Below are 24,788 nucleotides of genomic sequence, written 5' to 3'. Positions count from 1 at the left end.
CCGCTCGCGTCGAGTTCGTGTGTTTATGTTGCGCGTCTCCACCATTGCTTGGAAAGACAATGATGAACCTCGAGCAAGAAGAGGCAGTACTGCTCGGCCTGTTGGCAAGCACCTTTCTGGCGATGCATGACGCGCAGAAGCATTCGCCAATGAGACGGCGGCAGCGGCGTTGGTGGGTTCGCCCACCAATCTCACGACCGATGTTGTGCCACAAGTCGTCCTTCTGCACGTTGTCTTTGTGCTTCAAGTGGCGCTTATCGTAGAGGACTGGGTGGTTGCGCACCAGTTCGATCAGCATTTCGGATGTGGATGTCGCGGCGGACTTTGATGACTGCGACGACTGCGACATGACGCGAGACTCGGCCGCCATCTTTGGAAGTTCTGTTTCGCGCTCCCCGATTGGTCAGCGCCGCGCGGCGGCGAGGCAATCCGGCGGCAGCTGCCGCAAAAATCGGTACGGAAGCGATCGGCGCGGAAGGGGCTATTCCGGCGGATCTCGCCGCCGCCGAACTGGGTTCCGCCGAACTGGGCGTCGCTCCAGACACCGAATGTCTCAGTGTGAACGGGGCATAATGGTTACTGTGGAGGATCCATAATAAAAAGCACAAAACAGAAAATTCAACGGAAAGGATAAGGCACCATTTAACACTTAGTATTGCTGCAGCCCACGCCCTTTTATTTTGTCTGGTCATGCTACATTTTTTTCTATAGATAGGCACGAACTTATCCTGTGCGCAGCTTACTGCAGAGAGCATAGGTGACATTCCCAATCGGTGTCCGATTTTTATATACACTATGTGCTGGCTCAAAGAGACTCGAAACACTGCAATGGAAGCTTCTAGTAGAAAAGGTACCTGGAAGAAAAAAAAACTGTGCTACAACCACCTTGGCACAACATCTTGTCCCCTTAATAAAAATTTTGCTTCCGTATCAACTTCAGCCCTCCAGTTTAGAGTAAGTACCAGTGCACTTATGAACAACGAATCAATTCTCAAAGAGCACGTGCAGTCCAGCCAGAAGCATAGGCATGAATCCGCATTGTGCTCCAGCATTGAAGGTGAATAATGCATTACAAAATGGCGAATGTGCCTTAGTAAGCTTCCCGGCAATATGAATTTGCAATGTACAAAGAATTGTCAATAAAGCTTACCAAGAGCACAGATGCACATGCAAATTATATCACAATTAAAAATAATGAGTAAACCTATGTGCCCTTTCCACTCTTAGTATGATTTACTGCACGATGCTACACCCCTGTATTGCGGTGTAGCAAGCTACGAAAGAAACGTTGCATAATTGAGCTTTTTATGATTACCTTTTTTGCAATACACTTATGTACTGCAGTGAAGCATACTAAATGTCGAAAGGGGCCACTGTCACTGGACATAAAAAGAGTTCTTTAATTATACACTCGCGCAACCGCCGCCTCTCAGGTCGCCTGAGTGGACATACTATGCTGGGTGATAGCGGTCCCCTCCCACTTTTAGTATCCTTCAGCGCGTAACTAAAATGTACTGCGGCGAAGAAACAGTACATTTGTATTGGGTGAATAAACAAATGATTTTTACAACAGTACAACAGTACAGAAATAAACGTGCACCATGCATCAGTCTACCACATGGAAGAGGGTCGCAACAAAAGGTAGCTGATTCACAAAGGCTGTGTAGCCCGCTTATCAGTCGTAAAGGCTATTATGGGAAATTCAAAATTTCAGACACACAGAAATATGTTTACATGTTTACGTTCGTACTCCTTGCGTAATAAGACTGCCAGAACTTCCACAATAGGAAGTAATTTACAACACACAAATGCAAACACAGACATATGCCTTATTTTCAACTCGGTCGTCATGCAAATGACATATAGCACGGAAAAACGTGAACATGCTGTGTGTTAGCATCGTAAACTTCATACTAGGCAAGGAGCACACCACAATCCCGCGACAGCCGCTAATGAGACCAAAACGGGAGCACATATCTGTGAACGTGAAAATGGAGACCCCTAAGCCACTCTGCTCCTCCACCACCCCCCGCTGCACGGCTGCACCACTCGTTTCAAGCACAGCACACCTAACACACGTTCAGCGTTGAACAGTGCATGGGCGGTCGACGCAGTCGCATTTACATGACTTGTAGTGAGCAGCACATTCCTCGATGTCCGTTAAGCAAAGTCGGACACGGCGACGTTACATCGCGGTTCGTAGAACTTCGCTGCGGAGGCGCTAGGCCAGTTCGACATTTCAATTGTCAACGAAGCAAGGGTCACACAACGCAGATTCTGTACTGCCAGAGCTCACCGAGGCAAAAGTCACACTGCCGCACCACCACTACTCGCGGCATTACGCCATGTAACACAGAACCTACCACCAACACACAAGCAACGCAAGCACGATCACATAAGCAACGTTGAACAACGCGCCGTCCGCGCGAGCCAGAGAACGAACACGCCACGGCGTCGCCCGGCGCCACCATCATGCCTTCTAAAAAATCACTAAACGATCCTCTCCCTAGGCACCTAGGATCAGGTTACGCGAGGGATTTTTGTACGACAATTAGAGGCACGCGAACCTGCGACGTCTGGAACACGGTGTGGTCCAGTCAGGTCTAGTCAGCAGGAGAGCACCGGGAACGAGAGTTATCGCTTGGCGCCGTTGCTAGGAGTGACATCACGGCGTCCCGCAGGCGCGTAAGCCAATAGCGTGGTGCTGCGGTTGCCATGCGTTGTACTTTCTGGATATTCCAAATACGCGGAGCTGACTGCCGGCATATTCTACGGCGGAGGTTACTTTTGCCAGGATCGGGTGAAGCATTCTGGAGCGTTACATTCACACCTTTGCACAAAATGGCAGTTTCAGATTCAGTGGGCTTGCACAATACAAGCTGGAGATAACTTCTTGGTTTGAATGGCTTCTTTGGATTTTAATACATCAAGCTTGCTTGCGACTGTTCGTACAGGTGGTCCCTTAGCGTTGCCGTGAAGTTGATATGGAGCTGTATCACCTGAAAGACGTGAACAATGTCCTGGCCTAGTTGACGCCCTGTGAAGAATGCGACAGTTTTCAAGCCCCCATTTTTTGTCAGCATTCTTGAACTCCTGACTCTAGTAATTTCTTCCTGGCTGGCCGAACTATCTTGAGGCCGCACACTGACACTACCGACGTATTCAAGCACAGACTTTTGGGTACAAAGTTCTTTGCTTTGCTAGTCTGGTTCAAGGAAAGGTGGCACATACAGGTGGCTATTCCGGACGCGACTAAGACAAACCAGTGGGCCTCGCTTAGCACATCTTATTTACACATTCTGTAGGAGATATTGTCAAAGGTTTGACTAAAATTCATCGAGTCTAGTAACATGATGATAAAGTTGTGGTAATTGACCAAGTGACTATCATCATGTTACCAGCGAGATGAATATTCTTTTATCTTTGACTAACTCCTACAAAACTATGGACAAGACGTAAGCAAATTGGCCAGTTCGTTTCACTAATATCTAGAATAGCCACCTGTAAAACCACCTGCCCTTCAACAACACTTGCGAAGTGAAAAGTCGGCACATGAAGACAACAGCTTGGGGCCGCAAGATAATTCGGCAAGCCAAGAAATTACTGAGAGCACGAGTACAAGCATGCCAACATAAAATCAGTGGCTTGGAAGATGGTGCATTCTTCACAAAGCACTAACTAAAGCAGATCATTGTTCAGGAGTTCCCGAATGCACAACTCTATGCCAACTTCACGTCGACTCTAGAGAAGCACCTCTGCACAGTTGCAAAAAAAAAAAAAAAAAGCTAGATGCCCCAGGGGAAATGATCCCACTGAAGCCATGAAAGTTATGTTTACCTTGTCTTCCTACAACTACTCTAAACCTAAGACTGCTGTTTTGCACAAGGGAACAAAGATCAACAGTGGTGCCTCGTCCAACACAAGTCATCTGTGCCGTGGAACGCGATGTCAGTCAGCCCTCTTCCGAAGACGAGGCCCGCACCTGTGTCAGTGTGCTGTACAAATTGCAGAAGCACAGCCTACAAGCTTGTCTGCCTTGGTATGAACAAGGAAGCCACAAGGGCTCCAAAACCCGTCGAACCAATGAACCAAAACCAACGAATCAACTTTGCTTCGTGCTGAGTCACCTCATGGTGGCTTTTCCTACAATTCTTTTTAAGCAAAGATAATGCTTGGTTTGTAGTGTAGGCATGTGAATAATGAACAAGGCCGGCATCGCTATGTGTGAAAAAAAAGCATGCAACAAAGCACGTACAGTACACAGGTGCAGTGTCTATTACATACCATTTCGTGCAGTAGATGCTACATCAGCTAAACCGGCCAATGTGTCAATGACTGGCTGCATGAGCAAGCAAACTTGATGCGTGGGTCAGCTAGCAGTGGAAGTGCACTGCTCTCGATGCACATGCACTTGTGTTTGAAAGCTGCTTGATTGTGGCAAAATATAAAGACAAATACAGCGGAGAGATATCTGAGGCTTTTCTTGTATGCATGACGGGGAACCTAACACTAGCTCCCCACGCAGAGGACTGCTAGAATGTGAGACTGCTTATTATCATTGTAAAACGGGTGTCACACTAGCCACGCCATGTGTCCATTTGGTTTTTGTGCGAGCAGCATGTATTCAGATTTATCTATTCTGCCCCTTTCACCTTTCGCACGATATCACCCTGCGAGTAATACAACTGAACTGTTAGTAGTGGTCCGTCCTGTTGCCTCCTTTCCTTCCTTGTCAATTGTGTGCTAAATAAGGCATTTTTTTGTGTGTGAAATAGTGCTACTTTAACGCATAAAACTAGCTCCATGGCAGTTTGCAATAAAGGAGTGTTGGCATCCTCTCAAAGTATGTCCATGCAGAGCAGTGTCAAAAGAGGGCCTTCAAGAAAGAATGTGAGTGTATTCATCTTAAAGGCCAACCCTTGTTTTTTTTTTTTTCTTAACATATTCTTCGATACCGATATTGAGGTACAAGCTCACCATATCATATCACCTTGTCAATGAAGCAAAGCACAGTGGTGCCCAACTGTCGCGGGATCAACTTGGATGTGGAGATCAGCGCAGATCAGCAATGTAGCATGCTCTGCTTACACTTCTCCAGGTCCAGCCATCCCATAGCAGCTATAAAACAAGTGAGCTTAGTGTGACAAGAGAGACAATATAAAAAATGACACTGAACAAAGCAACTTTTGTGAAACATAAATAGGAACAAAATGCAGACATTGTGCCCATAACTAACGTCACTTTGAGCAACAAAGCATCCAAGTTAAGAAAGATTATATACATGAGCTCTCCTTGTGAGAAAGATTAATCGAAAGCCTTCTTTTTGCCATGCCCCTCCCCTTGTGCACGGATGACTCTCTGGTTGAGTAAACTGGGCTGATCCCAAGTGTAGTGTAATCAAAGGCTGTCACTTGGTGGGCCGATCCCGATACCATTGCATGACTTGTACAATAATTTTAACGTGTATTGCAATGCTGGCCATCCTGCAGGCACTGCAACATCATAGCACCCATAAGGCTAATGGTATTACCTGATGAGGTTAACTAATAAGTGTCCCCAGAAGCATAACTCGGCGCGTGTACCCGAAGGCCATAATTACACATCGACAACCATCCTTCTATCGCTTCAATCTAATTTTCATCAACATAGTACAAGCTTTAAGCATCTGCGCAAGCTTAACGCACCCGGACAGCATAAAGAATACCACAATAGCTTCCTACCCAGTTCAGCCTTTAAAACAAACAGTGGCAAGTTCCGTACCATGTTTTGAACAAGCGAAATTATTCTGGAATTGCATAAGGCTTTTCCATACATACAAAAATAACCAGTGCTACGACTTGCATATGGGCATTTTGTAGATGGAAAACACCAATCACAATGGTTGAAGCTTGGAAAAGTTGGCAAGAGTTTGTTTTGATGGCGCTCACGATGAAAGTGAAAGAGCGCTGTGCTCTTTCAATCTCAGTCTGATTGTTATTTCCTCTATATGTGCGCACTGTGAACACCACATCTGCCTGTCCCTTATATCTTTCGTGTGTAGGCACTGTGAATAGAACTGAAAGCAACATAAAGACCAGATGATGATGCTACGTTGGCAGGCACGTACCCAGGATTTTTTTTCAAGGGGGGGGGGGGGGCAACCTAAGGTAACTTTGCTATGCAAATGAGGGGAGGTACTTTTACTAGTACAAATGTGAATAATGCCCACCATTCGCCATAACAACGCGTAAACCCACAAAAGAGAAATGAAATAAGGTGAATTTTACAGGTACGCCTGTGCGATACACCTCTCCTTTACTTGGCAAACGAAGAACCACATCAAATGAACTGGCGCAGGAAAGAAGCGCAAGAAGAACACTGCCAGAAACAAGTAAAGAAGCGAAAGTGTAAAATAAAGATTACTTTCGCGGAATAGAACCTAAATAATCTGCAGTAGGCAACAAAGGCAGACGGACCGCGCGGAGTTGTGTTACTCCGCCAGCCAATCACAGAAGCAAACAAAATCGTCATGCGGCCTTTTCAAAATGGCGTCGTACTTGATACCTCTGGAGCGTCTGCTGTTCTTGAAGAGTCTTTTCATCGGTGGAAGCAATGAGGTGTGCAACAGACATGGACAAAATGTATGGAGTCTGAGCATATCGCTCTTCAAAAGTCCGGTGCAGTTCATTTCACTGCTGAAGCTGTTTTACTCATGCTTCACTGCCAACTGAAGTGAAACTTCACAACAAAAAGTTGTAGCGAAGAAAGCATGGTTTTTCAGTTCAATAAAGAATTAGGCATTCGCCATTCCACTATAATAGTCGAGGGAAAAGGTTTAAATTACGCGCTAATAATCATACTTTTGTAATTACCGCCTTATTTGGGTAACAGAAAAAGTTTGAAGTACGAATTATTTGCAGCCTCGCGTGAGGAACAGTGGCTGGTGGTTATGAAGACATGGGCGGGGTTTCATTGCAGACTTAAGATGTATCCAACTATAGTAGCGTTTTTCGAATTAGCTCTGGAAGAATTATACAGAAATATATATTTTCGAAACAATCGCAGTTCTTTTGGATCCCTCGTTTAGTTCTCTAACAAGTTAAGTGCCACAACCGACTCGTATTGTTATTTGAGAAGTTACGTAACGATGCGTGGCCACCAGTCGCGTACAACCGCGTATGGCGCAGGAAGCTGCGATTCTACACATACTGTGCCCACCTCGGAAGGTTAGAAAAACGCCTACATAAGCACAGCAGAAAAGTGGCTACGTTAGGCAGCTCGACTGATAACTGCAGAAGCATCATTCAGAACACACGAAATTGTCCTCCACTTTTGGCGGCGTTTTCTCTACTTCCTTTTTAAATAAAAAGATGTTGAACGATAAATATTTTCTTAAAGAACGGTTAAATTTGTTAATTTTCGCTTTTCCTTCCTGTTGGGCTGTTGCGTTGGCTCACTCCCTTAGTGGATCACTTAATTTCTCGAATCCTTGCGACTCTTGATTCCAGTTGACAATTTTGCACGAAAAGAACTGTACAAATAGGAAAAAACATACGAGCTAACGGGTGACAGTCATATTGCCTATGAGTTTAAGGGTTACTGCAGGATTTGATGATGGACGCTGTCTCGCATTATTATATTTTCCACCTTTTCTAACCCATCTCACGTGTATATGGTTCCGAGGATCTGCCAGCGTCACGGCGAGCCTTCACTTGAGGAAATAATGAAACAAAAAGAAAGGTTACACGCAATTGGCATTTTCTCTGGCCGCAACTCGTTCCACGTGCATACAGACCAGCTGACCACAAACTGAATCCCTTTCCTGGTCCATAGATCAGTCTAAACGAAGAAGGTTGAACTAACGCAGCAACAACGATGCGCGTGACTGCTGAACAGACGGTGACAACTGAATGCACCTGGAGTTAATCACGCGGGCATCGAATTGATGAGGAAACTGGCCTTCACATCCTAGGAGACGCCAATAACTACTGCCATCCAAAAGGAGTGAAAAAGGCAGCAAAATGTTGACCACCCAATAGCTGTCAAGTCTCAACATTGATTTGGCGGCACTTTAGAAATGTGCGTGAGAAGTAGTGGCGTGGGTGGGGATGAGGGGGTATGCATCTTAATTTCGGAGGGGGCCCGGGCCGCCCCCGGCCACCCTTGTACGTTGTACGTTGGATAGAATGAGCAAGAAACATACCTTCTGATGCAGTACATCTTGATGAAACAGTTTTCTACCAACATCCTATACCTGCCACTGTACTGAAAAAGGCTTGTTCGATTTGCTGTGCAAAGCAAGGTTGTTTGAACGAAGATTGCATTTGTTCCAATTATTTCGACGAACTGGTGATTATGGAGTATTCGGGAAAGGTAGCATCATTGAAAACCACCTCGATTCTTGTGTAAAAAATAATCATGCTAATCATGCAGTCAACTCCAGAGATCAAGCGAGGTACAAGTATGCAGCAGTCAGACTGGTGAACTGGTCTTTCCACGACTGTTGAGGTAAAAACAAGTGCTGAAACATTCCCGACACATTCAACACGTTTTGGAGAAGAGAGCATATCAGAATTAAAAATGTTAAAATGCAAATATTTAGAGTTATATGGTGCTTCTCTGCTGTAACGGTTTGTCACTCCTCCAGTATGATTCATGAGCTTACTACTGAGCAAGATCCTTATTGTGGATTTTCAGGGAACGATTACAATGAGGAGCAAGGGATGTGACATCTCTGAGCGCCTGAGGACAGTACTGGTGATTATATATCACAAACTACTGACATGCAACATAACCTTCGGGCAGTGTCATCTCATGCCACATGATTCAGACAAAACTTCACAGAAAAATTATTTGAGCTGCATTAGTAAATTACTCTACCACAATAACAAAAAAAAAATAGCTATCAACAGAGGAGGCTTCGTATGCCAGAAAAGACAGAATAAAAGATGGATGGTGAAACCACAATAAACTTCCCGCACTAGCTTGCTGTGATGCCTTGAATTTTGACACAGCCTGCTAGGGGTCTAATTAATTTCACTTTGGCGAATGTGGGCAACATTGCATTCTAAGTGAGCCAGAAACTGAACTTTGCAAGTTTTAAGCGAGTGAACTGAACCGCAACAGCCAAACTACAAGAAAATGCTCTGGAATGCATAATGTGCCACTAACATACTGGCAGTGAAATCCTGGCACGAAATTTGAAAAATTCAATTTTCACCTTCATTTTCTCTCCTTATAATTAAGCTCTTATTACAAAATTTAGCACAGAAAGCGTCCTGAGAGAATACTTAATCCCTCTAAAATGATTGGGTGTTTCTCTTTAGCATTGCTTTAAAGCAAAAACTGCACGCTTGTTTACCGAGTCACGTGACCCTAGACATCCTAGATGCATTCAAACCATGCACTTATTCTTGGCCTCGTTTAAAGTCCCTTGGTATTCTATGCAACATAAAACTGAGTAACAGGAGTCACTGTAAAGGGGAAAAAAATGGAATGCTCCGTGTGTGACGTAAAATGGACCAACAGATTTCTAAGGAACTGGGTCATTTGTGGCACAATTAAATGCTCATTCTAGGAAGTAGTTATACCTGCAGCAGTTCCAAAGTTATGTAGAAATTTCGTAAGCAGAATTTTTCGATCAGCATTTCCCCCCCCCCCCCAAAAAAAGTAGGAGCCCCTACGCTAGCAACACTGAGAAGTGGGAACAATGCCTATAGCCTATTTCACTAACTGTGAAAGCAGAATGATGGGTGGCTTTCACAGTAATAAGTTCAACTTTAATTCACCATTTGCAAAAACCCCTTCGGAAAATAAAATGCCGCCATAATATGCTCCTGCATCTGTGGTGCCCTATTTTGGCAACGTATGCAAGTTGTCGAGGATAAATTATTTTTGGGTAAGTTGGAGCTTACTTAACATGTTGCTCTTTAGGACAGTGCGAGACAAAAGGAAAGCAATGAATGAATTTGTTGTTTTATGGCGCAAGGGCCAATTATGACCAAAGAGCGCCAGTGGTTGCAGTGGGTAGATTAATTGCAGAGGGTTGTTGCAACGAGGTTGCAGTTGGTAGATTAATCCTGAGAGGTTTGTGTGACACAGCTGGAAAGGGGCCTAAAAGCGATCTCTGTAAAGTGCGTAAAAGCTATGAGTAATAAAGTTATGGCAATGACTAATGAGGAGTACTAAGAGCACAAAGGATACATTGTGATAGAATGACGATATATAAAAATACATGAAGCCAAACGTCTGCAAGATGCACTACTGGCTCACGAGAGCCCTTGAAACAGAAGGGCCTGAAGGCATGTGCTGTACAAAAATATTATCATAGCGGCATCCTCTGGAGAGAGGATGCGCTACAAATTCGTAGGGATAACAACATGTAAAACAACATCGTTTAAGAAACTTAAGACGGCTCTGGCGTTAAACAAGGGTTTTGTACCAAGAAACATTACAGGATGAAGGGGCATGTGCTGCCGGTATGCTAGCAGAAAGTGTTTCTTTCTCCCTGTTTCGGCTTCCCAACACTCCGGGAGGATGGTGAGCCTTTCACCGCACCTACTGCAGGTTGGTGGTTCATTTCCAGTTAGCAGAAAACTGTGTGTGGCATATGTGTGTCCTATTCTGAGACAGCAGAATAGGACATCTGTTCGTCGTGTTTTCGTTGCGGACGGCCAATAACCTAGTTTTGGTTTAATTAAGTGAAGCTTATTTGTTTCAGCATCCCATAAGCGCTGCCAGTGGCTTCAGAGTTTCTTTCGGATGAAAGGCTTTAGATCTAAGGCAGGTATAGCAGTGGTAGGATGGATATCTTGTGATGCAATTGATGTGGCAATTTGGTCAGCCAGCATATTACTCTCAATGACCCTATTTCCAGGTACCCAGCATATAATGACTTGCTGCTGAGTCGTACAATGTGCAAATAACGGAAGAGAGCTCGGTAAGTACACGGTTTCGATGATTGCGGAGGAACATTAGCGCTTTTACGACACTTAGAGAGTCCGGGTATATAGTGTCTTTGTGCAGCTTTGCTTTTTTGATATGTTTAACAGCAGATAGTATTGCATAAGCTGCCGTGGTGAATATGCTTGTTTCCGGATGCAGTGCATCAGATTCGGAGAAGGATGGTCCGATTGCAGCATAAAACACGCCGGCATGTGACTTAGAAGCGTCAGTGTAAAACTCTATGCACGAGTACTTCGATTGAAGTTCTAAGAAATGCATTCTAATATGTGCCTCCGGGGCGTGTTTCGTCACCTCTACGAATGACGTATTGCATTCTATGGGCTTCCACTGCCACAGTGGCAATGGCTTAGCTGGGACCATCAGGTTTTGCTGAAGAATTGGAACTTGCATTTCCTCGGCAGGCTTTCTAATGCACAGAGAGAATGGTTCTCTAGCTGCAAGTCGATTATTTAAGAGCATTGCAGATGTCACGTTGTTTATGCTTACATAAGAGGGATGGTTGCGGTTTGCGTACACTCTTAGAAAGTACATGAAACTGGAGTACGACCTCTGAAGATGAAGTGACTACTCATTAGCTTCAACGTAGACTCTCTACAGGACTTGTCCTCACGGCACCGGTCGCCAAGAGGATACCTAAGTGGTGAACAGGGTCAAGCATCTTCAAGGCACTTGGACTGGTAGATTGATATACTATGGCCCCATAGTCTAAGCGTGTACACATAAGCCTTTTGTACACGTTCATCAGACACTTCCTGTCGCTACCCCATATTGTATGTGATAAAAGTTTAAGAAGGTTCATTGTTTTTAGACATTTCTCTTTTAGGTGCCTAAAGTGTGGAATGAAGGTCAGTTTTGAATCTAATATGATTCCTAAAAATTTGTGTGGTGTGACAACTGGTATGTGCTGTCCATATAGTTCAACACTGGACTCTGGAAACAAGCCTCTTTTTCGTGTAAAAAGGACACATAAGCTTTTAACAGGATTCAGTTTAAAGCCGTTTTCCTCTGCCCATTTACACACTTTGTTCAAGCCAAGCTGGACATGTCGCTCACAAATAGCAAGGTTACATGACTTGAAACCTAATTGTACGTCATCTACGTATACCGAATAAAACATACTCAGCGGTATAGATAAGCGCAAGGAATTCATTTTGATTATAAAATGGGTACAATACTTCTCCTTGCAGCACCCGTTTCTTGTGTAAATTGCGTGGATAGAGCATTGCCTACCCTAATACAATATGTACGATTTGATAAGTAACTTTCAATTACATTAAGCCTATTCCCTCGAATACGAATTTCTGAGAGGTCTCGCGAAATCCCATATCTCCAAGTCGTGTCATATGCCCTTTCCATGTCTAAGAAAACAGAAAGAAACTGCTTATGGATAAAGGCGTCGCGAATGCCTGCCTCAATACGCACGAGCTGGTCAGTAGTCGACCTACCCTCTCTGAAGCCACACTAATAAGGGTCGAGCATTTTCTTCGATTCAAGTAAATGTAAAAGACAACGATTTATCATTTTCTCGAAGAGTTTGCATAAGCAACTTGTGAGTGCTATTGGACGGTAACTTGAAACGTCGGATGGGTTCTTGCCTTGTTTCAAAACCGGTACTACGATAGCTTCTTTCCATGAGGATGGGAGGTATCCAGCAGCCCAAACAGAGTTTAAAAGTGCCAGAAGTGTCATCTGTGTACAAGTGTGTAGATTTTTAGTCATGTCATACACGATTTTGTCAACTCCCGGTGCAGAGCTCATACACAAGCTCAACGCAGCTCTAAGCTCGGCAATATTAAAAGGACAGTTGTACGGTAGGTCTGGTCTACATTTACGGTTTATTGACTTAAGTTCTGCTTTTTGTTTATATTTAGGGAATGTTTCTGAGTAGGTTATAGAGCATGACAGATGCACAAAGTGTAAGCCAAGGGCATCGACCTGGTTTTCTAAGGTATTTCCTCGCTCCTCAATCAAAGGTTGATCTGCTGCCCTTTTAGCCTTCTCAGCCCATTCCATACTTTAGGCTCCTGGGTATAGGAATTGGTGCCTGAGAGAAACCTCTCCCAGCTTGCTCTTCTAGCCTGCCGTCTCGTGCGCCGTCCTTGTGACTTGATATGTTTAAATGTAATGAATTTTCCACCGTAGGATATTGGCGCAATGTGCCCCATGCCACATTTTGTCTTTTGCTTACTTCTATGTAGTCTTCATTCCACCAAGGAATATGTTTCTTAGATGACTGACCATTTCTTTGTGGAATGAACTTTTTGGCTGCATCAATTAAAAAAGCGGTAAAATATGCTACAGCATTATCTGTGCCAAAATTGCATATAAAATCTTGAGATAAGTAAGTAGATTCCTTAAAACGCTTCCAATAAGCCGAGTCAAGTTTCGAGCGAAGTACCTGTGGACGAATGTCGTGTCGTGTTAGTAAGCTTGAAATACCAGCAAGTGGTCACTCCCAAATGGATTTTCTATAACATTCCATTCTAAGTAAGAAAAAAGTATGGAAGATCCAAGCACTAAATCTATTGAGGAATATTAATTATGTGCAACATTATAGTATGTGGGTTCTTTCCTATTAAATAGGCACACGCCAAACGTCACAAGAAAGGATTCAATCAGTCGTCTCCTCGAATCAGTCCTGGAATCTTCCCAGAGACTGTTATGAGCATTAAAGTCCCCGACCATAAGAAACGGCTCAGGAAGTTGGTTATTAAGTTCAGAGAATTCTGTTTTGCTCAGGTAACAGTTTGGAAGTATGTAGATAGAGCAGATGGCTTTTAATTTATTAAAAGAATTGCTCGAACTGCAACTGCCTCGAGGGACGTCCAAAGGGGGCCAGTGTTGGCAAGCAACAGCTTTATTGACAATTATGGCTACACCGCTGGATGAGGTGTTAACCTCGTCACGATCTTTACGAAAAATAGTGTATGACCGGAGAAAATTTGTCTGTGTAGTTTTTAAGTGCATTTCCTGAACACAGAGTACCTTTGGATTAAGTTTGTGTAAAAGTTCGGTAGCACCGTCAAGATTGTGGAGGACACCTCTCACATTCCATTGCATAATTTGTGTATCCATTTTGACAGAGTTTGATACTCTTGTGTTCTGGAAAGGAAAGGTTAGTTCACGGGCCCGTTGGATGTGCCATGACGTGGGTTTTGTCTTTTTTGGAGCGGTCGAGAGAGGCTTGCCGCTCCTTTGGCGCTGTCTGGCCGGTCGTTGTGTCTATCGCCTCTTGCGAGGGGCTGGACACGCACTCTTCCAAGCGCTTTGTTTGATGTGAAGGCTTCGGCACGTTGGACGAGACCTTCGAGGCCACCTGCCCGGAGTTGGATGGCCCTTTCTGCTGGGGTGGCAGAGCAGCGCTAGCTGCAATGGCCACGGGGGCAGATAGCGTAACTGCCGACTCACTGCTTGTGCGTCGGACAGACACCAGAAGCCGTTGTGTCGCTGCCTCCCGACGCATCGCCTCAGCAAAGGTGTTCTTGTACTTTTTTTTTTTTTACTTTTCTTTTTTCCAGAATGGGCACGACAGCGGGCACACTGCATGCTCCCCATCACAGTTTACACAATGGAAAGAGTTCTCGCAAGCTTCAGACGAGTGTTCATGAGCACTGCATTTCGCACATTTGGCGGCCTTGGCAGCTCTGTGAACTGTGGCCGAAACATTGGCATTTGAAACATCGGAGGCAATTTGGCACGTATGGCCTAAGACGGAGCTTGATGTACCCGGCCTCGATTGACTCGGGCAGGACACTTGAGCCGTATGCGAGTATCAGGTGCTTGGTTTTGATTTCTTTCCCATCCCGCATCATCTTAATTCTACTGACATTGATTACATTTTTCTCACTGAAGGAAGTCATCAGAAGTGAAGAAATGACAGGAAAGATTAAAAGTGAGAGATAGAGACAAAGATTGAAGTAAAGTAAAACTCTTGCTTGGGCTAGTTGGTTCATGCTTGAATGAGTAAAGGTAAGGCGCAAAAGACAAGGACTAAAGAAGGACACAAACGACAGGACCCGTGCCGCTCACAACTAAGTTTATTTCCGCAACAAGCCTGCCTTATGTAGGTCAATCAAGCTGAATCACACACACATTCAGTGAACTTCTGATGCTGAAGAAGTTCACTGAATGCAGGACACGTGTCGTGTACCAAATCCCTCTAAGCTGTGGTGCAGCTATATCGCACAAACAGGTCGATGTTTCAATGAGTGTGCAATGGAACATTGCCGTAATCTGCGCAACAATGAAGGGAGCTTCCTTGTAGAGCATTGCAGAGACTGCACTAAATGCTGCCCTCAGTTCGACAAAACTAAATTTTTGAAGTTTGGAGAAGACAGGTTCGAGCGGGAGATTGTGGAAGCTTATTTTATCAAGAAAGAGGGAAACAATGTGTCAGCAGGCCATCCATTGTGCTTAGTGACAAGGAGACTACTTCTTTAGATTTCATTTAAGCTTCATGTCAGAGTGATTTCATTTAGGTTTTTCCGTCTGTCTTCCTTTCATTTATTTAGCTTTTATTTTGTTGACTATTTTCTAGTGCCTCTTACAGGTTCGCCTTTTTTAATTTTTTCGTCTTTTTTTCTTTCTTTCTTTCTTTCCTTTTTTTTTTTTTAACACAGACGCTGTTCTTTAGACCCTTTATCGTTCAACTGTGCTGTCCATTTCATTGCTTGCCACGTGTTTCATTTTTCGTGCGGTCACACGTTTTATCAGTTTTTTAGGTGAGCGACTATTTAGAGATTTTAGTTTTGACGCAGACGCTACTTAGACGCCCTTCCTTCATGTTTTTCCGTGTTATTCGTTGGTCATTATTCTCATAGTCGTGTGGGTTTTATCACCGACTGAGCCTTAGGCATTTGAATGGTGTTATGTTTTGGATAGTTACCCGCCATTGTTGCTCAGTGGCTATGGTGTTAGGCTGCTGAGCACAAGGTCGCGAGATCGAATCCCGGCCACGGCGGCCGCATTTTGACGGGGACGAAATGCAAAAACATCCATGTACTTAGATGTAGGTGCACGTTAACGAACCCCAGGTGGTCGAAATTTCCGGAGTCCTCCCCTACGGCATGCCTTATAATCAGAAAGTGCTTTTGGCACGTAAAACCCCATAATTTAATTTTAATGTTTTGGATAGTTGATAGTGAAGTGTAGACAGTCTATTTTGTTTCGTTTTTTTCTTCCTGTTGGTTTGGTAAAGACTGTGCTCGATGAATTGTTTCCCGTGCTGCTCCACGTGTGGTTCTTGTTTGCACATTTGATCTATTGTATCAGATATGATTCCCGAGTGGTCAATGAATTGCTGCATTGTACTTCTAATGTTCCGTGCGTGATTCGGCTTGATTGACCTACATAAGGCAGGCTAGTTGCGGAAATAAACTTAGATGTGAGTGGCGCCGGTTCTGTCGTTTGTGTCCTTCTTCAGTCCTTGTGTTTTGCGCCTTGCCTTTACTCATTGAAGATTGAAGAGGAGGACAGGTAAAGGCGACTGCCGATTTCCCCCAGGTGGGTCAGTCTGGAGGTGCCGTCTATGTGAAGCAGAGGCCGAAGAGGTGTGTAGCCCACCCCGGGGGACCTTAAAGGTCCAGACACCTAGCATCGGCTCAACCTCCAGGATCCCCCTTTCCCTAGACACGGCTAAGCCGCGCACGGCTACACGCGGGAGGGTCCAACCCTCATAGTGCTTGGGTACGTGGTGGCGCAACACCAAACGCCTGCTGACGCAGACGCCCCTGCGGGGAGGAAAGACGAGCGCTACACTTACAACTGTTTCTTGCAAAAAAACAGAGCACCCCCATATATACACAAAAATGCACATGTGCAAACGCATAAAACAAGCAAAGGACGTCAGCCAGCCGAAGGTAATGTTATCAATTTTTATGTGCTCAGCAGTCTGAATTCCGAATGATACAGCGTAACAGAAGTTTGACTCATGCAAGCTAGACAAGTGGTATGGATATGGAAGGCCTCTAACAGTTCCCGTGCAGTTTTGTTTTTGCTTCTGCCTAGGATCCTGACGTTAAAAAACGCTAGTCCAAAATCGGGACAAGACCTGCAATGTGCAGACAGGTGCACAGTCGTATCTTTCTTTAAAATATTTGCGTGCTCTCTGATTCGGTCGTTCATGCAACACCCAGTGTGCCCAATTTCAGGGTGTCTACCATGTTGACATTTCCAAATTTCCTGAGTTTTCCAGGTTTTCCCTGAGTGCTTTTGCAAAATTCCCTGAGTGATGCAGAACTATGTTTTATATCAAGTCGCGCTGAAATCATATCGCCCTATGCTGTCACTCTCTAGTAAGCATATGAAAAAAATTTCAAAGAAAACCGACTTAATCCAATTTCAATACTAAGGAGTTGTGTTTATGTTATTCAAAAAAAAGAATATAAGGGAAGGGTTATTAAAATGCACAGCAAATAAAATGTCTTCGAAAACATTTTCAAATCGAGTTGGACATTCTCTAGTACAAATAAAAAGGAGATGCATACAGAACCAAATATTTTCGAATATGAACTATTTCTATCAACTGATAGCATGCTCAGTGTCATGCAACTGTCCTGACATACTCTCAGCTCGCGCAAGACGCCTCAGTGTTGGGTTTCACTGCTTTAAAGAGTTTATTTTGGTTTGAATGAGGGACAACTGCATCTCAGCATCAGCCAACAATTTGTTTTTTGAGCGCAGGCTCCTTAAAAAAAGCGGTCGCATACTTAATTCCCCGTTCATTCCTCAGTGTGTCGATCCTTTCTGTTCTCGTCCTCCTTTCGCCGCGCGTTCGCCCCACGGACCATTTGAAGAATACTCTTGGTCAATTTACAGTCAACGTCCAATTTTTCGGACCCCCTAGGGGCCGCGAAAACTTCCGAAAAATCAGGCAGTCCGAAAAAATAAATTCATGTCTTTTACTGCCCTTAAGGGCTAAAATCGACACATGTAGGTCTGAAAAAGCTCTGAATGCCTGTCAGTGCACTTATTAGACATATCGGTGCTCCTACTTGACAGGTGAGGGCGGGTGCACACGTGTAAAATTAAGGAATACATACAGTGTCCCGCGACAATTGCCCCTTCCTACGCTTGTTACGCTTCACCGCGTTACATAACTATAATGAGGCGAAGCAGACTTTCGGGAAAGAGCATTCTGCAATGCGCCGTGCTTTCCGAGCTTCGAAGACAAAATTGTTGATGTCAGCGGAGAAATGAAGAAACTTGGCACCGAACGACAAGAAGCTTAACAGCGAACGTCGAAGCAGCTAGGCCTAGCGTTGCCGCAGTGGTGGCTACGGCTGCCAGCGGATCTGCATGCGAGAGCACCGGTTCAAGGCGGCGAGGTAATCAAAATAGCAGCGGTGGTGGTTTTCATTAATGCCGTCTCGGACCTGCGATCACGCAAAACGTTTAGAAAATCGGACGGCGAAGAGTTCTTGCGTCTGAAATTTCAGACGTTATGATACATTGACTCTTTGGGGTACGTGGTGGTGCCGCGAAGCCGTCCGAGTTATCGGGAATCCGGAAAGTCGGTCGTTGACTGTACACTGGCAACTCCTCCAGCCGACGACGATTCGTTACGAGTCCTGTCTGTTTCTCGAGCCAGCATTACCGCGACTTTTGACCCTCTAAAAAAATTACAGCTAATTTTACCTGATAGAAGCACAAATTCCCCGAGTTTTCCCTGAGTTTTTCCAGACTACTCAAAATCCCTGAGAATTTCCGGTTTTCCCGGTTGGTAGACACCCTGAATTTAGCACTTGCCACAGCTGAGTGGAATCATGTAAACCACTCCAATGGAGCAATGCACGTAACGCTTAACGAGCGGTACTGTACACCCGTTCATAGGGCCACCTGTGATTCGGGGGCAGAGACGGGCCAGCTTGTTTGGGATGGAGAAGACCACAGGTACTCCATACCTGTACACCACTTTCTTGAAATTGTGGCTGACGCTGTGAAAGTACATCCCGTACCTTCACAGAATTAGGCCAGAAAATTTTCTGGCCTTATTGGAAGGCTATCTCAAAAGTACTTTTAGTCTTTTTGACAATCAACTGTATTTAGTCAACTGTACTCACGTAGCGCCTCTGCTATGTGACCTATTCATTCCGAAATGGATATAACCCTCGACAACTGTTTTAAGAACATGCACGTGATAAAGGTTTTTAGATATGTAGACAATTTTTAGTCCTTTTGGACAAACAGTGTTCTTCAACTGACCATGATGAAACCAGCGCGGTTATAAGGCTTTTTAAACTTCATGGCAAGGGCCTGTGTTTTACCCATGAGATTCCGGTGGAGAACGTGCTGCAGTTTTTAGATTTAAATATGACGTTTTTAAAAGAACATGTTTGTTGGTACTGCTCACCATGCTCTAAAAAAGAGCTGTTACCATACGATTCCGCACACTCGAAGGAAAATAGTAAAATGATGGATTGCAACAACCTGCCTGGGGTATGCGCTTCAAAATTTCCATTCCCACTTCATTCTCACTTGTGACCACTGCAACAGGCCGAGTGACATGCATAACCAGCAGTTTGTGGGACCACATTTTCATAACCTGCAATTTTTTGTGCCATCTGAAGAGGTCAGCCTCAAGCTCCATGCTGCGCTGCACTCGAGAAGAAGCATTGCAAACTGGCAACATTCAAATGTTATGCTGCATGGTTTGTTGCATGCTTCAGGAATTTACTTAATATACACATAGCTCATAGGCTCCACTTGGAGTACTGTGTGAGGTGGCAAGAAAACAAATTCTAAACTAACAAGGAGAACATTCAACAAAACAAGTCAGAAAAAAGAAAAAAAAAACACCCTCATAATGGGATTATGTATCTGGCAGCTAGCTTATAAACAAAGAAATGTAGAAATGTTTTACTACTGGTAGTACTTTAGGGTATTACATGTAGACTTCCAAGCTTCATACACTTTTAAGCCACCTTTCGTGGCTTTTTGTTTTGAGGTCCCTTTCTCTGTAGTATATAGGAATAAATACCCCCCTCCAAAAAAAAAACATTAATACGCAATAGTGAATACTTAGGAAAATGTAATTAAGAACACAGGGTCTGTGTGGGCACAGATGTTAGAAGTCTACATGAAAGCATAATAATAAAGGTGGGCAAAGCCTCTCTGCTTTTAGAGGGCAACCTGTACCAAGACATACAGGTAAAAGGATACGCATGCCTCACAACACAGTCCCTAAAAATATCTGTCACAATACAGTGAGTAAGTACATCATGCCTATCTACAATAGCCCCTACATATAGTTAACTCAGAGGGGGCTACCTATGTAACTTGATCGAATTGAAGGTGGGCCAAATTCTAAACATATGATTCAAGTAGACCGAAATGGAAGTTATAAATATGACATCTACAGCAAAAGTGTTGTACTACATTATGTCACACCTGCCAACCTGTGAACATTATATTTTGTAAAAATACTGCAGACACTAAATTCTTCGTTCGGAAGATAGCACACTTTTTTAAAGCTTGCTCTCAGCAGACACATTGTTGCATACACACACACACACACATTATTAACTATTATTTAACTTGAAGTGCAGCACAAAAAGCAGCAGCGATCTTGAAACCAGAAACTGACAACATTGTTTCTTAGATTACAGAGCTTTTTCAGTGTTCTTTCTGCTGACGCTTTAGGCTGATTCAGGAATTTAACCAAACATCCCTAAAGCAAGTGTCCCTCTCGTATTCTCGTTAGAGATATTGCGTTGCTAATAATGGCACAAGTACCATTACAATCAATTTTTTTACATGCATTTCAACAATGGCATGCCACCCATCTCTCAACAGCTTTAAAACATCTTAACCAACAAAACTTCATTCTCTTTTTAAATTGACATTCATAAAATTGTAAAATCAGCCCACATTTTTAAACCCACGAAAAATTCAGGAGAGTTGCAAGGTATGAATGATACCAACAAAACCTGCAGCTCATGCAGCGACTGCGCTGTACGCACCTGGTCGCAGCATGCCCATCAGATACTTTGCCGAGCTGTTGAGGCTGCAGAAGTGCCGCAGGTGCATACGTGGTGGTGCCTCTGGTTCACAAAATATTGGCATCCCTAAGCAATAAGAACTGTTTAATTTATTGTAACCCCTGCTGAAACTGCGCACTCATGACATAACAAGATCACGTTACCTTTCGAAAAGTCTCGTGCAACCAGTTACATGAAGGTGCATCTGCTTGTGTAAATATCTGATTGTTACAGCAAAGGCGGTTATATAACGCGTAAATCGAACTGCAGCAAACATGAACTTACTATGAAAAGCTTTTCACACAAACGTACATACATACATCTGCGTAGAGTGAAATGTGAATTGTACGATCAAGAAAATTCCTTAGGACACGAAAAGCGTCTAAACTAACTTGTTTATGCGGCGGAACAAAGCACTGTCACAAAGGGCGATGCGCACAAAATTACAACAGATCCCCTATTTTTCAGAGACAATACAGAAAAGTGAAATATTTTACGTAAAAAGAAACATTGCTGTTGTAATTTAGGGTTCTCTGCAAGATCAGAACCCTTTACAAGTACACGAAAACACACAGGATACACGCTGTCTGACGACACTATGGGCGTCTTGCGCTGGAGTTTGAGGTATAGTAACGGCGCCTGGTGGCGGCGCGGGAAACGACATCTGGGTCGTACCAGCTTGGGTCGTATTGAGCCCTGGCTGTGGCGAAGCACGTTTCTCGGCCGAGTTTTGCGTCGATTCGCACTTTTTTCTGCCCTGTTGCGAGTGCGAAAAAGCTCGTCACTTCTCGCAGACCATGCCGACCACGCTGCGAGCTCGCCGCAGCCTACAGTTTAACGATAACGGGCTCTCCGTGTGCCGTGGGAGGTAATGCTGGGAGCAGACGGAATCGGTGACGCCGATCCGGAGAGACCTAGGCCAGCCTCGAGAAAGCGTCACCGTCATTATTTCTGCGTCTTGGGCTGCTATGAGCAAAAAGGCCTGAATCCCAACATCAGATTCTACCGTTTTCCTTCAAGGCCTCACGAAGTGGAGCGTCGGGCACGCTGCATAGCTGCAGTTCGTCGCGCTGAGTAAGCGAAACTTCGCGCCATGCTGACTGCTTCGCCTGTCTTGAAGCTTGCTTGATTATCTGCGTTCTAAATTTCGGTCTTTTGCACCTACAGTCCCGACAGCACACCGACATAGCAGCAGGCATGGCTGGTAATTCACGATTCGAGACCCGGGCACAGCGACAATTAACAATTCGACCGATGCGAAGTGGTTAAGTGACCAGGTGTGTGCAAATGACCACAAATGGCCGGGCTGATTCGGTGACGATTCACTACCCCACTACGAGCAGCACAGGTTCTCTTAGAGAGTTAAATGTGCTCATACTTGACTTCAAGTCAGCATGTTGAGGCAGCGCAGCAAGGTAGTATTGATTACAGCAGATCGATGTTCGAGCGCTGTCATTAAAAGCTACGTCAAGCGAGCAGCGCACGAGCTCGCACGTACGTGCGAGCTCATATGCATTGCATCAGTTATTAGCAGTTACTAAAAGGGACAGATGGCCGCTACGACAACGCAGGCATAACTACTTGTTTAGCGGCATGCAGTCAACAAAGATTGCAGGAGGCCCGCCGTTTTCGCGGCATGTCGAAAGACCGCTGCCTTCGCGGCGAGTACGATCGTGTGCTCGAGCAGTTCCGTACACATGATGTCTGCTTATCGCTGCTGTGGATTCATTTTATGAAGCATTTCCTCGCGTTTGTGCGCCTGAATCTAGCAGCGTGCAAACCTAACCTGAAGTTCCACTTCGTACGCGACTCGCTTCACTTGCGATTGACACCGCGCTAAAACTTCGCCGCTTAATTCTTGAACTGTATACAGGTATTCGGCACTGCATAATTTCTTGCCTTTACGCAGCGTGCCACCCCTGAAAAAATCTTCGGCACCGGATATTCGCTGCAGGCCGTGATACAACACAACCGAAAGTGGCGGGTCCATATTGTAAACGTGCTTTCCGAAGCAGACGACCGAGCTTGGTACGACCCATTTTAGGACAGAGGGCGCTTTTTAGCACCTTTTTCGCAGCGCCCCCTGGGCAATGCAAGAGCCCCATAAACAGAAGCATTTGCATACAAGCTAAAGATCTGGCCATGCGTCGACACAGCAATCGGGTGCTATCTCGCCCAGATGTGAAGACGGTTAAGACGACACATCGACGTACTTCTAGAAATGCCTATACCACTTCTCAATTAAAAACTATGTACACGAACAGTAACTTCACCTGCTTAAATTTTTGTGCCCATTCCGATCAAATAATCACCCGCGCTAGCGTGCTCCATAGGAGAAAGCAAATAAACCATAGAAAAAGCTGTTGGCAACATTAATACGTTTTAGGGCAGTTTCCATGGAGCGTTTTGCTAAATGTGCACTGCGACATGAAGAACGAACATTTCAAAAGCACATTTATCAATTTTGTTGCTTTACTGATTATTTTGCGATCCGTAAAAGAACGCACACTTCACGAACCATAGACCACAAGAATGCGCGCAAGCGCCGGACTTGCCTTTCTAGGCGTACTCGGGAAACGCTCCTTTCACGGGTGCCGCGGCATCGACCGCATTTGACGCTCCTTCCGGAGCAAACACAGTTGAATTGCGGATCACCTACAGCACACTATAGCACAACCTTCACCAAATTCTTCCGTACACTGTGATACGATGCGAGAGTGCCAGAGGAGATACTTGAGACAGGCTTTCCTCGAGCCGGGAACAAAAGCTAGCGCGAAGGGCCATAACTACAATATTCGACATCGGCGCACCACACGAAAGAGACTGCGAGCTACATTACGCGGTCCCAGCGGTTTTGTGATTCTCAATGTATACAAAATGCACCACAATTCATCTCTGCACAGCCTACGCACGATTAAACAACCACATCGTCCGGCATCAACGCAGCAGGAGCGCACTCACATGTAGCGACAGCTGAAGACGGGAAAATAATATCTAACTTTACCGGCGCCACCGGTGCCGCCTCCTGTAGGCCGCCACCGAAAGCGACCATTCGGTGATCTCCTGGGCGTAGTATTAGGTGTTCTGTGGTAGTATTTCGATGTTATGCGAGTTGTACAGCGTCGTGTACGGCGTGTTTCAGCAACGTTGCTTTTAAGAGAGAGGACAGCAATCTGCGTAGCGGCCGTATAGACGTCTCAAGACCGGGAATCGGTTTGAAATTCAAGCATATCGTAGTTTGGTTTGTGAACGTTCCGAGGTGTTCCTGTTTTTCTGCGCCGCAATTAACGACACATTTGGAATGGAGCAGTGTCATCGACACATTGTTTCGCCTTGTTTTTTGTGTGTCATTTTTCGGGTGTGTACTGTTCATGAGTAGTGCCCTCCATGAATCGGACGTTGCTGCCACGGTGGCTTGATTTCTTGCTTTATTGTGAACGTACTGGTGCTTTACGGATGTCACACGGCGCACTTTTGATCGCGATCAGGCCCGATCCGCATCGAGTTTCTCGTTTGTGATTGGCTCCTTTTGGGCAAGTTGCGCTCGGGAGCCAATCGCAGTCGAGAATTACGATCCGGATCGGGCTTGATCGCGATCAAAAATGTCTTTGTGACACCGGTATATGAACGTCCGTACTGTATGTCGCCGGCGCTTTCGTGCACGGCTTGCGTTGTTTGCATGCGTGTGCGCGACCACGTGCTGTATGCATCGTTCGCGTGTCAGCGCTTTTCAAACGTCTAAAACAAAGGACACGGCTTGCGAAATCGTTTTATTTGTGCGTATGTGTGCGTGCATGCAGCTCTATTAAACGCTACAATGCCAGCCATTGGTCGCAGAGCTTGAGAATGGCCCCAATTTAGCACTAG

The 24,788-nt window shown here is 44.9% G+C and overlaps 1 long non-coding RNA gene across 1 annotated transcript in view; it reads right to left on the bottom strand.

Moving 5' to 3' along the window:
• The window catches only part of LOC139053115 (uncharacterized), a 45,479-nt gene extending 21,597 nt beyond the window's left edge, over positions 1-23,882 (bottom strand). The window contains exons 1-3 of the long non-coding RNA XR_011510224.1: positions 23,477-23,882; positions 20,904-21,008; positions 4,978-5,118 (exon numbers count right to left, since the gene is read on the bottom strand). This is a non-coding gene — a long non-coding RNA (uncharacterized lncRNA). The remainder of the gene's footprint in view (positions 1-4,977; positions 5,119-20,903; positions 21,009-23,476) is intronic.
• Positions 23,883-24,788: the final 906 nt, after the last annotated feature.

The sequence above is a fragment of the Dermacentor albipictus genome, unplaced genomic scaffold, assembly GCF_038994185.2.
Source record: "Dermacentor albipictus isolate Rhodes 1998 colony unplaced genomic scaffold, USDA_Dalb.pri_finalv2 scaffold_74, whole genome shotgun sequence".
NCBI lineage: Eukaryota > Metazoa > Arthropoda > Arachnida > Ixodida > Ixodidae > Dermacentor > Dermacentor albipictus.
Note: the sequence above shows the minus strand (reverse complement) of the source record. Positions and strands in the feature narration are given on the sequence as shown.